General features: G+C 42.0%; 1 long non-coding RNA gene and 1 pseudogene across 2 annotated transcripts in view; one reads left to right on the forward strand and one right to left on the reverse strand.

The window, feature by feature from the left end:
- LOC122554700 (calcium-activated chloride channel regulator family member 3-like) overlaps positions 1 to 13959 on the reverse strand; it is a 141647-nt pseudogene that overhangs the window by 48006 nt on the left and 79682 nt on the right.
- LOC122554125 (uncharacterized) overlaps positions 1 to 13959 on the forward strand; it is a 61988-nt gene that overhangs the window by 6788 nt on the left and 41241 nt on the right. The window contains exon 4 of one of the 2 annotated variants that reach the window (XR_006312918.2): positions 284 to 7203. The exons of the other annotated variant lie outside the window; for it this stretch is intronic. This is a non-coding gene — a long non-coding RNA (uncharacterized LOC122554125). Of the gene's footprint in view, positions 1 to 283; positions 7204 to 13959 lie in introns of those variants that run through there. 2 annotated transcript variants of the gene reach the window in all.

A 13959-nucleotide genomic window follows, 5' to 3' on the forward strand; every position in this document is an offset into this window, starting at 1 on the left:
CTGAGGGAGTGCATTATCTAACAGGGGATGATGACAATGGCTTCAATCTTCCCAAAATTTAATTGGAGGAAATTTCTGCTCACCCTGTACTGGATGTCAGACAGATCAGGACAGTGTGTGACTGGGAGGTGATTGTTGTCACAGACACTTGTTGGTGTTGTCTTTTTAGATTGTGGAGGTTGAGGTTTTGTGAGAGTGAGGGGTTGGGAGATTCTGACGCAGATCTGGTTGAGTAGTAAATATTTAAACTTCTTTTCCTTCCTGTTTCTTCCACCTCTCACAGAAACCAGACTCGGACTTGCTGGCAAGATCCCTTCCTTGAAGAACATTCGTGAATCCCTTTGGTTTCATAGAGACATACAGTATCGAAACAGGCCCTTCAAACCACCGTGTCTATGCTGACCAATAAACAACAGACTACACTAATTCCATTGACCTACATTCAGTCCCCAGCCTCCTAGGGCCTTGCATTTGAAGTACTCATCCTGATGGTTCTTACGTATTGTCTGCACCACTCTCTCAGGCAGCATCTTGCCTTTAACTAGCACACTTTGGGTGATTTTGTTTTTATTTTTCTCTCAGACTGCACAGAGAATTCCAGCTGTGGCCTAACAAATGGCTTATAAATTTGGAACAAGATTTCCTACTGCCTATATTCTATGACCCAACTCATGGTAGGAAGCATTCCATGTGACCTCTTCACCACCCCCTATCTACCTCTGCTGTTACAGTCAGCGATCTATGGACTTCTACACGATGACACCTTTTTTCCTCAGTAATTTGTACGGACTGACTGTTTCTCATACCTTACCTTCCCTTTTCCAATGACCCCAAATACATCATTTCACACCTATTGGAATTAAAATCCAGCTGGCATTTCTCTGCTGAAATTACCAGCTGATCATTATCAGTCTGAGGTATCCTCTTCACTATCACAATAGCAAACTTACTAATTCTACCTTTTACATTCGCGTCATTTGTGTACATATGGACAACAAAAATCCCAGCATCAATCCCCATGGTACACCACTGGTCACAAACTTACAATTACAAAGAAAAATTCACAATCATCATCCTTTGCCTCCCGTTTGAAAGCCAGGTTTTGGTTCAGTTTGCTGCCTTGTCTTGGATCTCATGTATGCCTAACTTTTGGACCAGCCTCCATGTGGGACTTCGGCAAGCACCTCACTGAAGTCTTCGTAAATTGTATCAACTGCAGAACCCACATCAATGTATGTTGTCACATTTTCCACAATCTCAGTTCAGTTATTCAAACAGGATGTCGCTCTCTAACAAATCCATGCTGATTATCTCTGATCAATCCCTGGCTTTCCATGTTGAATAATCCTGCCCTTCATATTTATTTGTAATAATTTCCCTCCCACTACATTAACACCATTTAAAAAGCATTTTGACGAATACGTGGATAGGAAAGGATTAACAGGATATGGATTCAAGTGCAGGGAAATGGAGTTAGCGTGGATGGATATTTTGGTCGGCACGGACCAGTTTGGGCCAAAGGGTCTGTCTCCATGCGGTCGGACTCTATGACTCTATGACACGAACATCAGGCTAACTGATCTGAAATTACCTGAACTATTGCTGCTGCCCTGAAATAACATAGAACAGTATAGCACAGTACAGACTCTTCGTGCATCGACATGTGCAGATTCTTTCATCCTATTCTAAGATCAAACTAACCTACGTACTCTTCATTTTACAATCATCCATGTGCCTATCCAAAAGTTGCTTAAATGTCCCTAATGTATCTGACTCTACTACCACTGCTGGCAGTGCATTCCACTCACCCACCACTCTCTGTTAAAGAACCTACCTCTGACAGTTCCCTGAAATCTTCCTCCAGTCATCTTAAAATTATGCCCCCTCATTATAGCCATTTCCACCATGGGAAAAAGGCTCTGGCTATCCACTCTATCTATGCCTCTCTGATCATCTTGTACACCTCATCATTTTGTACACGGCTCATCCATCTTCGCTCCAGTGAGAAAAGCCCTCGTTCCTTCAACCTTTCTTCATAAGACATGTCCTCATGTCTAAGGCAGTCTCCTGGTAAATCTCCTCTGCATGCTCTCTAAAGCTTCCATGTCCTTCCTATAATGAGGCAACCAGATGCGAACACAATATTACAAGTGTCTTCTAACCAGGGTTCTATAGCACTGCACCTTGCGGCTCCTAAACTCAGTCCCCCTGCTAATGAAAGCCAAAACGCCATTCACCTTCTTAACAACCTTATCAATTTGGGTTGGCAACTTTGGACGAAGAACATAAGATCGCTCTGTTCCTCCACACTGCCAAGAATCCTGCCTTTAACCCCGGATTCTGCATTCGAATTTGACCTTCCAAAATGAATCTCTTCACACTTATCCAGGTTGAACTCCATTTGCCATGTATCAGCCAAGTTCTGCAACCTATCAGTGTCCTGTTTGAACCTACAACAGCCTTCCACGCAATCCACCACTCAACCAACCTTCGTGCTATCGGCAAAAATACTAACCCAGCCTACCACTTCCTCATCTAGGTCATTTGTAAACATCACAATGGAAGAGATACCAGAACATATCCCTGCGGAGCACCAATGATCACCAAGCTCCAGGCTGAATATTTTCCATCTACTATCGCCTTTGCGTTCTATGGGCCAGCCAATTCTGTATCCGGACTGCCAGACTTCCCTGTTAACCAGGCCTCTTTACTTCTTGGACAAAGGAACCATATCAGTCTTCTTCCACCCAACTGGCACTTCAACAATTTTCAGTTAAGTGTCAGGGCCCCAGAAATGTCCACCCTTGCCTCCCATTGTAGCTCAGGATAGTTTGCGAGGTTAGATCACATGGAATCCAGGGTCAGCAAACCATTTGGATACAAACTGACTTGAAGTTGGGAGATACAAAGTAGTGGTGGATGTTTCCTTCCTGGACTAGAGGCCGATGATCAGTGGTGTGCCACAATGATTAATGCTGGATCCGCTGTTTCTTTGTCATTTATAGAAATGATATGGATGTGAATAATAAGTTAGTAGATGGTAAGAAGATGATTAGTAAATTTGAAGATGACACCAAAATTGATGACATCGTGGACAGTAAAGAAGGTTATTTCAGACTACCTTGATCAATGGGTCACGGTGTGGCACATGCAATTTGATTTAGATAAATGTGCAGTGTTGTATTTCATTAAGGCATATCAGTGCAGGACTTGTACACTTAACGATAGAACAGTACAGCACAGAAATGGGACCATCGACCCACAATGTTGTGCTGAGCATGATGCCAAATTAAACTAATCTCTCTGCTTGCCTTTGGTCCATGTCCCTCCATTCTTTGCATATTCATGTGCTTATCTAAAAGTGCCTTAAACTCACTTATCGGATCAGCTTCCACCACCACCCTGGCTGTGCATTCCAGACTCCTCCACTCTCGGTGTAAACATGTGTCCGTCACGTCTCCTTTGAACTTTCCTCCGCCATAGTATTAGACATTTCATCTCTGGGAAGATGATTCTGACTGTCAGCCCCATCTATGCACTTCATAACTTTATAAACTACTATCATGTCTCACCTCAGCCTCTGTCACTCAAGAGAAAACAACCCATTTTTTCCAACTTCTCCTTGTAGCTCATACTCTCTATTCAGCCAGCATTCTGGTAAACCTCTACTCCATGTTTTCCAAATTCCCCACATCTTCCTGCAACTTAGTGAGCCACATTGATTGCAATACTCTTAAATGTGGCTGTACCAAAGTCTTGTAAAGCTGGAATGTGACTCTTGTACTCAATTCCCTGACTGAGAAAGGCAAGCAAGCCATACACCTTGTTTACCAACCCCTTGCATGGCCACTTTCTGTGATCTATGGATTTGAACACCAAGATTCTAATGTGGATCAGTGCTATTTAGAGTCCAGCCACTAACTGTATAATTTTCTTTACTATTTGATCTCCCAAAATGCAGCAAGTCACACATACCCGGATTAGACTCCAACTGCCATTTCTCCACCTATATCTGCAATGATATCCTGCTGTATCATTTGATAACCTTCTATGTAATCCACAGTTCCACCAATCTTTGTATCATCTGCAGACTTACTAACCCACCCATGTACATTTTCATCCAAGTCACAAATGTATATCACAAAGAGTAGAGGTCCCAGTATGGGACGCCATGAGCCACAGTCATCCAGCCTGAAAATCACCCTCCCACCACTACCCTCTGTCTCCTATAGGCAAGCAAATTCTAAACCCACATAGCCAAGTCACTGTGGATCATATACATCTCAATCTTCAGGATGATCTTACCATGAAGAACCTTGTTGCAAGACCTACTAAAATCCATGTGAACAACTGCTCTACCCTCATCAATCACCTTTGTCACCTCCTCGAAAAATTCAAGCAAGTTAGTAAGTCATGACCAGCCCTGTACGAAGCCATGCTAGCTGTCCCTAAGAAGGTCATATTTTTCTAACTATGCACTATTTTTATCCCTAAAAATTCTCTCCCACGGTTTCCCAACCATCAATGTGAGACTCACTGGTCTATAGTTTCCTGGATTGTCCCTATTTGCCTTCTTGAACAGATGAACAACATTAGCTACTTGCCAATTCTCCGTGACCTCTCCAGTGGTTTGGGGGGAGATAAAGACCTTCAACAAGGGCCCAGAAATATCCTTTGTTGTGCCCTCACAAAACCTGGGGTAGATAATCATCTGGCCCTGGGGACTTATCCACCTTAATGTTCTTCATGAAATCCAACACCACCTCTTTCTTGATCTAAAAAGTTCCCTTGCATATCAGCATGCTCCACACAAATCTCATTATCCCTCATATCCTTCCTGAAGAAGGGCTTATGCCCGAAACATCGATTCTCCTGTTCCTTGGATGCTGCCTGACCTGCTGCACTTTTCCAGCAACACATTTTCATCCCTCATATCCTTCCCCTGGGTGAACACCAATGCAAAGTACACATGTAAGATCTCAGCCACATCCTCCACCTTCAAACACAATTTCTCTCCTTTATCCTTGAGTAGTCCCACCCTTACCCTAGTTATCATCTTGTTTTTAATGGACCTATTGTTCTGTTCAATCAAAAAAATGTTGGATTCCCTTCAAATCCTTCAATTTTTCAATTAATACATGATTCCACCAATTATAACAACAGACTCTCCATCATATCAACAGGAATTGCTGGAGAAACACAGCAGGTCTGGCAGCATCTGGGGAGAGAAAGCAGAGTTCATGGTTCTCCCCTCAGATGTGCCAGGTGTGCTGAGTTTTTCCAACAATTTCAGTCTTAGATTCTGATTTCCAGCACCCACAGTTCTTTGTTTTATTTAAATGGAATCTCCATATTGCTTTTCATTATCTATAATCCTTTGTTATAAATGCACCACAGGGTAGCCTACCTTTTATCAAGTTGCTCCATCCTTTATTTTCATTTCCAATTCACTATAATCTGTAATATTTAACACCCAGTTATGGCCAGACACTATGTGATGTCACTGTCACTGTCACATCATCAAAGCTACATTGTGAGTTTCAACTTCCGCCCATTTGTGTATCTGACTCTGTCAGTCCATAAACTTCTTTCTCAGGCATGAGACCTTACCTCCTCCTTGCGTACAGATGTTGCTTTTTTCACACTGTTTGAGTTCTCACTTTTCTTACGTGTTACTATTGTCTCGATCCTGTATCTTCAATCTGGGTTTGATGACATACTGACTGTGCGTTAGAAGGAGCTAGCTGAATACTTCCTCATGCCGAGAAATCATCACTTTCCCTTTGGTTCCTGCGAGAATAGACTGAGAAAAAAAGAGAGAAAAGAATATCTCTGGTAACTTAACATCAGGCGAGGAGAAAGATTTCCAGGTGTCCATTTCTCCACATGTCAGACAATATATGTATCTGCTAGATTTGCTGTGTTATTGGTCTTGAATATTTGATTCTAATCTAAGTTTTGACATTTAAAAGACTGCTTTTTGAATTATTCTGTGATCTTAATTTCCCTTACATTTTCACAATGTTTCTGTAAGTTGACTGGCCAAAACCACTGATCTCGTTTTGTCTGTCCAACTACCTTCTCAAATCAGGATAAATATATTTGCCTCCATTCTCTAAAACGTAGGCACAAAGCATAGATGTGTGCATATGAGAGAGGGTCTACATGAGTGTGTGTGAGTATATAGTGCAGGTGACCCCACTGCACTATGCACTATCACTCTCACACACTGCATATTCTCACATACACACAGACTCGCTCTCATACACAAGCTTTCTCTCACATGCATACACATGCACCCCCTGCACTCACAACCATGCACGCAGCCTCTTCACAGGCTTATACCCAATCACACTCATATACATACTTGACCAAGCTTACACTCTTTCACATGCACTCACACACACACTCACATTCACACACCCACTCTGTCTTTCCTGCACACGCACACATGTACATTTATGGAGGGAATTTGTATTTGCAGGATTACATTTTATTTGGCTCAAAAGTTGCATAAATCCATGTAAGATTCTGTAATCCCCACATTAGAAATATAACTACTCAACATTGGGACAGACTTTGCTTGCCTTCACGCATTTAATGCATTGTCTGAACTGATATGATACATATTATTAGATATGCTGATGCCACCTTAAGAATGTAATTTAAAAGGAGTTCTGGGATTTACATATTAAATAACTTAAACCAGCATATCCCATTCTAAAAGATGAAAGATGTAATCTAAATTTGTTTAAGAACTATAATCTGGCGTTGTGTGATTTTGAACTGAAATTGCTTAATATATCATTACAACTCCATGATACTGTAACCCTTTTGCTATAAATTCTGTCATGTTCCACAACCAACTGATGAAGAGGCAGCACCTTGAAAACTAGTACTTCCAAATAAGCCTGTTGGACTATAACCTGGTGTTGTGTGATTTTTAACTTTGTCCACCCATTCCAACATCAGCACCTCCAAATCATGGCACACAGAACAGATGACGGTTCTCTTCCCAGTGTAAATTTGCTGGTGGACAGTGAGTTCACATGACCATCAGCTCCAAGTCCCACAGTGAGAGCACTTGAATGGTCTCTTGTCGGTGCGAACACATTGATGGCACAACAGCTCCACTGAACCTTCACATCACATTCCTGAACTCAGACATTTAAAACCTGTCAATGAACACTTGGTGAGTGTGTCCACAGATTTGTACTTAAGGGGACTCAAGGGTTTTGGGGATAATGCAGAAAACTGGAGTTGAAGATTGTGGGTGGCTCAGTGGTTAGCACTGCTGCCTCACCCGGACATAGGCGACTGTTTGGAGTTTGCACATTCTCCCTGTGTTTGTGTGGGTTTCCTCCAGGTGCTCCGGTTTCCTCCCAGAATCCAAAGGATGTGCAGGTTAGGTGAATTGGCCATGCAAAATTGCCCATAGTGTTCAGGGATGTGTAGCTTAGGTGCATTAGTCAGGGGTAAATTTAGGATAATAGGGTAGGGGAATGGATTTGGATGGGTTACTCTTTGGAGGGTCAATATGGACTTGTTGAGCCGAAGGGCCTGTTTCCACACTGTAGCAATTCTAATACTTCTAATTATCCAATCAGCCATAATCTCCTTTGATGGTGGAAGCCTTGATAGGCTGAATGGCCTATTTCTGCTCCTATGCCTGATGGACCATCATAGCTCACACCCTGTCATGGCTTGGGCTGTTTTCAGCACAGCCAACCCATTACCAACATTTCTTTCTCCTTGATATACTATTATCCATCCATTTTACTGCCCAACTCTTGTTTCTTCTGCCTGTCCTCTCATGCTTTTTCTCTTCTTCCCCCCACCACCCTGTCTTCAGCTTATCTTCCACTTTTCATTGACTTCACCTCCACATTTCAGCTTCTCTTTCCATTCCCTTTTCCTGCATTCCTGAATTATATGCTTGATGCAGGTGAGAGATAGAGGCATAAGAAATTTTCAGATAATACAAAAGGTGGTTATTGCTTGTTATTCAGAAATAAAAGCTGCAGATCACAGCAAGTTAACAATTGACCAGTCAGGATTCGACCATTTGGCCCATTGACTGTGCTCCACCATCCAATAAAATTATGACTGGCCTCACTGTCTATCCCTTTTTGATGAAAAATGTATTCTTCAGACTTTAATATTTTCAATAACCCAGCCTGCATGGCTCTCTTACCAAACTTACACAACTCTTTGAGATAAGAAATGTCTCATCTCTGTCATAAACCTAAGACTCAATTCTTAAACAGAGTTTCCCTGTTATAGATTCCTTCCCCCATGCCCACCAAGAGATACAATCCTATCAGTAGCTAACCTGTCAGGTCCCATTAGAATATTATATGTTTTTCTGGGACCGACACTCATTTTCCTAAACTCCAATGGGTACATACACAAATCTTTCATGCTGGGCAATGGCTTTCTGAACCTCCTTTGAATGGTTCCCAATGCAAGTATAGCCCTCCTTATGGAATGAGATTAGAACTAATTCAGACCGCGACAAGACGAATGTGCTGGGAATCAATTACAGTACAGCCTCATGACACCATCAGTGACACTACCTGTGGAGATGCATTGATTTGTTCACCAAAACAGCCAATTAGTTCCTATGTACTACACAGAATGAAGGAGGCTTCCACCAGATCTGTTTTCAGCAAAATTTCCAAATAATCCATGTGTTATAAAGCAAAACTGACCCTTAAGACTAGTATCAATCTCTGATTAACATCTGAACTATAATCTGCAGTAAGGACTGTATTCCCTCTGATGCAGTCACACAACACAAAGGACACTGCAGAGATTACTATTAAAAAAAAGCCAAGGCTCTGAAAAGAAAAGATAGAATTTCATGAATCTTCATGGCCTACTTCTTGTCAATGAAATTAAATTGCTGACAGGCCATAGGTTGGAAGATATTCAGTTTGGATTGAAGTCAAGCTGGAGCAAGTATTTTGGAAATGGTTATAGTTTGGCTTTTCAGAGATTATAAGGTAGTCAGTCAGAAATACTTGTATTTGGAAGCTTGGTACCTGGGATTTCGATGTTGTGGTCATTTCAGAGACATGGCTAAAGGAGGGACAGGAATGGTTGTTGCAGATTCGGGAATTTAGATGTTTCAGCAAGAACAGAGATGATGGTAAAAGAGGGGGGAGGGCATGGCATTGTTAATCAAGGATAGTATTACAGCAGCTGAGAGAACATTTGAGGACTCATCCACTGAGGTAGTTTAGGCTGAGGTTAGAAACAGGAAAGGAGAGGTCACCCAGCTGAGAGTTTTGTAAAGGCCTCTGAATTGTTCCAGGGATGTAAAGGAATGGAAAGCAAAGATAATCCTCGACAGGAGTGAGAGTAACTGGGCAGTTGTTTTGGGGACTTTAACTTACCCAATATTGTCTAGGAATACTATAGTTCAAGAAGTTAAGATGGGTCAGTTGTTGTTCAATGTGTGTAGGAGGGTTTCTGACACAATATGTAGACAGGCCAACAAGGGGCGATATCATATTGGATTTGGTACTGGGGAATGAACCCAGCCAGGTGTTAGATTTGGAGGTAGAGTGACCATAATTCAGTCATGTTTACAATAGCAATGGGCAAGGATAAGTACATAACACAGGGAAAGAGGTATAACTGGGGGAAAGGCAATTATGATGCGATGAGGCAAGATTTAGGATGCACAGGATGGGGAAGGAAACTGCAGGCGATGGACACACTTGAAATAGGTTAGCCAGAAAAGATCTAAAGATAGAGCTAAGAAGAGCCAGGAGGGGACATGAGAAGTTGTTGGCAGATAGGATCAAGGAAAACCCTAAGGCCTTCTATCGGTATATCAGGAATAAAAGAATGACTAGAGTAAGATTAGAGCCAATAGTATAGTAGTGGAAAGTTGTGTATGGAATCTGAGGACATAGGAGAAACACTTAATGAATACTTTTCATCAGTGTTCACATTGGAAAAGGGTGATGTTAGTGCAAATACGGAGATCCAGGCTACAAGATTAGATGGGATTGAGTTTGACAAAGAGGAGGTCTTAGCAATTTTGGAAGATCTGAAAATAGATACGTCCTGGGCTGGATGGGATTTATCCTCGGATTCTCTGGGTAGCCAGGGAGGAGATTGCAGAGCCTTTGACTTCGACCTTTATGTCATCATTGTCGACAGGATTAGCACCAGAATAACAAATGTTGTTCCCTTGTTTAAGGAGGAGAGTTGGGACAAACCTGGTAATTATAGGCCAGTGAACCTTAGTTCGGTTGTGGGGGAGGTGTTGGAAATGGTTATAAGAGATAAGATTTATAATCATCTGGAAATGAATAATTTAATTAGGGATAGTCAACACAGTTTTATGAAGGGTACGTTGTGCTTCACTAACCTTATGGACTTCTTCTTGAAGGTGACAAAATTAGTGGATAAAGGTAAAGTGGTTGATGTGATGTATATGGACTTCAGTAAGGTGCTTGATAAGATTCCACATGGTAGGCTGTTGCATAAAATATGGAGTTTCGGGATTGAAGGTGATTTAGCGGTTTTGATCAGAAATTGGCGAGCAGAAAGAAGACAGAGGGTGATGGTTGATGGGAAATGTTCATCCTGGAGTTCGGTTAGCAATGGTACTGCAAGGAACTGTTTTGGGGCCACTGCTGTTTGTCATTTTTATAAATGATCTGGATGCGGGCGTAGAGTCATAGAGATGTACAGTATGAAAACATACCCTTTGGTCCAACCCATCCATGCCGACCAGATATCCCAACCCAATCTAGTCCCACCTGCCAGCACCCAGCCCATATCCCTCCAAACCCGTCCTATTCATAAACCTATCCAAATGCCTCTTAAATGTTGCAATTGTACCAGCCTCCACCACTTCCTCTAACAGCTCATTCCATATACATACCACTATCTGTGTGAAACAGTTGCCCCGTAGGTCTCTTTTATATCTTTCCCCTCTCACATTAAACCTATACCCTCTAGTGCTGGACTCCCCGACCCCAGGGAAAAGACCTTGTCTATTTACCCTATCCATGCCCCTCATAATTTTTTAAACCTCTGTAAGGTCACCTCAGCCTCCGACGCTCCAGGGAAAACAGCCCCAGCCTGTCCAGCCTCTCTCTATAGCTCAAATCCTCCAACCCTGGCTACACCCTTGTAAGTCTTTTCTGAACCCTTTTAAGTTTCACAACATCTTTCCGATAGGAAGGAGACCAGAATTGCATGCAATATTCCAGCAGTGGCCTAACCAATGTCCTGTACAGCCGCAACATGACCTCTCAACTCCTGTACTCAATACTAACCAATAAAGGAAAGCATACCCAAACGCCTTTTTCATTATCCTATCTACCTGTGACTCCACTTTCAAGGAGCTATGAATTTGCACTCCAAGGTCTCTTTGTTCAGCAACACTCCCTAGGACCTTACCATTAAGTGTATATGTCCTGCTAAGATTTGCTTTCCCAAAATGCAGCACATCTGGTCAAGATCCTGTTGTAATCTGAGGTAACCCTTTTCGCTGTCCACTACACCTCCAATTTTGGTGTCATCTGCAAACATACTTACTGTACCTCTTATGCTCGCATCCAAATCATTTATGTAAATGACAAAAAGTGGAGGACCCAGCACTGATCCTTGTGGCACTCCACTGGTCACAGGCCTTCAGTCTGAAAAACAACCCTCCACACCACCCTCTGTCTTTTACCTTTGAGCCAGTTCTGTATCCAAATGGCAAGTTCTCCCTGTATTCCATGAGATCTAACCTTGCTAATCAGTCTCCCATGGGGAACCTTGTCGAATGCCTTACTGAAGTCTATATAGATCACATCTACTGCTCTGCCCTCATCAATCCTGTTAGTTACTTCCTCAAAAAACTCAGTCAAGTTTGTGAGACATGATTTCCCACACACAACATTCTTGTCAGATGTGGGAGTTTAAAGAGAATTTAAGGGTTACTGTGGATTATATCTGCCATAAATGCTGCTGGCTGCGAATCTTATCTGATCGAATGGATAGGTTGGAGAGACAGTTAGAAGCAATGAGAAATTTGCAACAGCAACAGTATGTGATGGATGGCAGTTATAGGAAGGGGGGAAAGAAGGTTAGGTTAATAAATTTGTGGATGCCACTAAGGTCAGCAGAATTGTGGATAGTGCCGAAGGATGTTGTGGGTTGCAAAGAGACATAGATAAGATGCAGGAGAAGTTGTGCTGAGAAGTTGTGAATTGGGTTTAATGCAGGCAAGTGTGAGATAGTTCATTTCAGAGGAAGTAACAGGAAAGCAGAGTACTGGGCTAATGGTAAACCTCTTGGCAGTATAGATGAACAGAGACATCTCGGTGTCCTGATGCATAAATCCCTGAAAGTTCCCACCCAGGATGATAGGGTTGTTAAGAAGGCATTTGGTGTGTGGCGTTTATTGGTAGGGGGATTGAGTTTCAGAGCCATGAGGTCATGCTTCAGCTGTACAAGACACTGATAAGACCGTAGCTGGAGTATTGCATACAGTTCTGGTCACTGCATTATAGGAAGGATGTGGAAGCTTTGGAGGAGATTTACTGGGATGTTGCCAGGTATTGAAGGAAGGTCTTACTAGGAAAGACTGAGGGAACTGAGGTTGTTTTCATTTGAAGAGAAGAAGATTGTGAGGTGAATTAATTGAGATGTATAAGATGATCAGAGGGTTAGATAGGCCTTGTTCAGTCAGTGACAGCCTTTTTCCTCGAATGGTGAAGGCCAACATGAGGGGACATAACTTTAAATGGAGTGATGATAGATATAGGACAGATGTTAGTGGTAGTTTCTTCACTCAGGGAGTAGTAGGGACATGGAATGGCCTGCTTACAATAGTAGTAGACTCGCTGATGTTGAGAGCATTTGAATGGGCATTGGATATACATATGGATAATAATGGAACCGTGTAGGTTAGATGGGCATCAGATTACTTTCAAAGGTCGGTGCAGCATCGTGCACTGAAGGGCTAGTACTGGGCTGTAATGTAAAAAAATTTAAAAATTTAAAAACGTTCTCAGGGTAACAATAACTTCTCCAGAGAGACTTGCAGCTTCCGATTTTTCCTCCCTGACTGACCATCCAGGTTGGTGAAAATATAGATCAAGACTAGAAAGTATTACTCAGAATACCATCGGTAATCCAAATTCCCTAGTTTTGAAAAGCCATGTTTTTCTGGAATTTCCATGAATCCCATCCACCGAAAAAATTCTTGTCTTTTGTTCTTCTAAGTCATTTGACTTTCTGTATTTAACAGGTAAGCCACAGCAGACATTAAATTTGACCTCATTTTCCAAATAAATAACTGTAAAAACCATTTATATTCCAGAGAGTGTCCAAATAGTTCCATATCTTCCTATTTTTTCACAGAGATATGAATTTTATTTCCAAAACTGTCCACAGTACTTGATGTCATAACCACCAATGCCTTATACAATCACAATGAGACTTGTAAATCAGTGCTAACAATCCAATTGCCTTCCTGATAACTTGCTGTAACTGCACTCTACTGTATGTGATCCAAGGACACCCAGGTCCCTCTGCTATGCAGCATTCTGCTGCCTTCTCCATTCTGCTCTTCTATACTTCCTGCCTTAGTGGACATCCACACATTTGCCTAAACTTAGGCTTGAAGTGTCACAGTTTGTTTTTCGCAAAACTTTTCTTGCTTTGCAGGTTCAATCTTGCTCAGCAGGTTTACTTACAATACAGTTGACTCCTTCATCCAAATCAATGGTATAGATTGCAAATAGTTGAAGTTCCAGCATTGATCTGTGTGTCTTACAATTTAAAGATTGCCAACCTGAAAACTAACCATTTGTCGAAACAATAGACCGCAGTTAGTGAGAGAAACCTCTGCCATGCTAACCACTAACACTGTGAGTTCTTACCTTACACAGAAACCTTTTGGCTGGCACCTTATTGAACGCTGATTGGAAATCCACATCTCCA

Source organism: Chiloscyllium plagiosum, unplaced genomic scaffold, assembly GCF_037043375.1.
Source record: "Chiloscyllium plagiosum isolate Xiang-an unplaced genomic scaffold, Cpla_swu_hap1 HiC_scaffold_9, whole genome shotgun sequence".
NCBI classification, from domain to species: Eukaryota; Metazoa; Chordata; class Chondrichthyes; order Orectolobiformes; family Hemiscylliidae; genus Chiloscyllium; species Chiloscyllium plagiosum.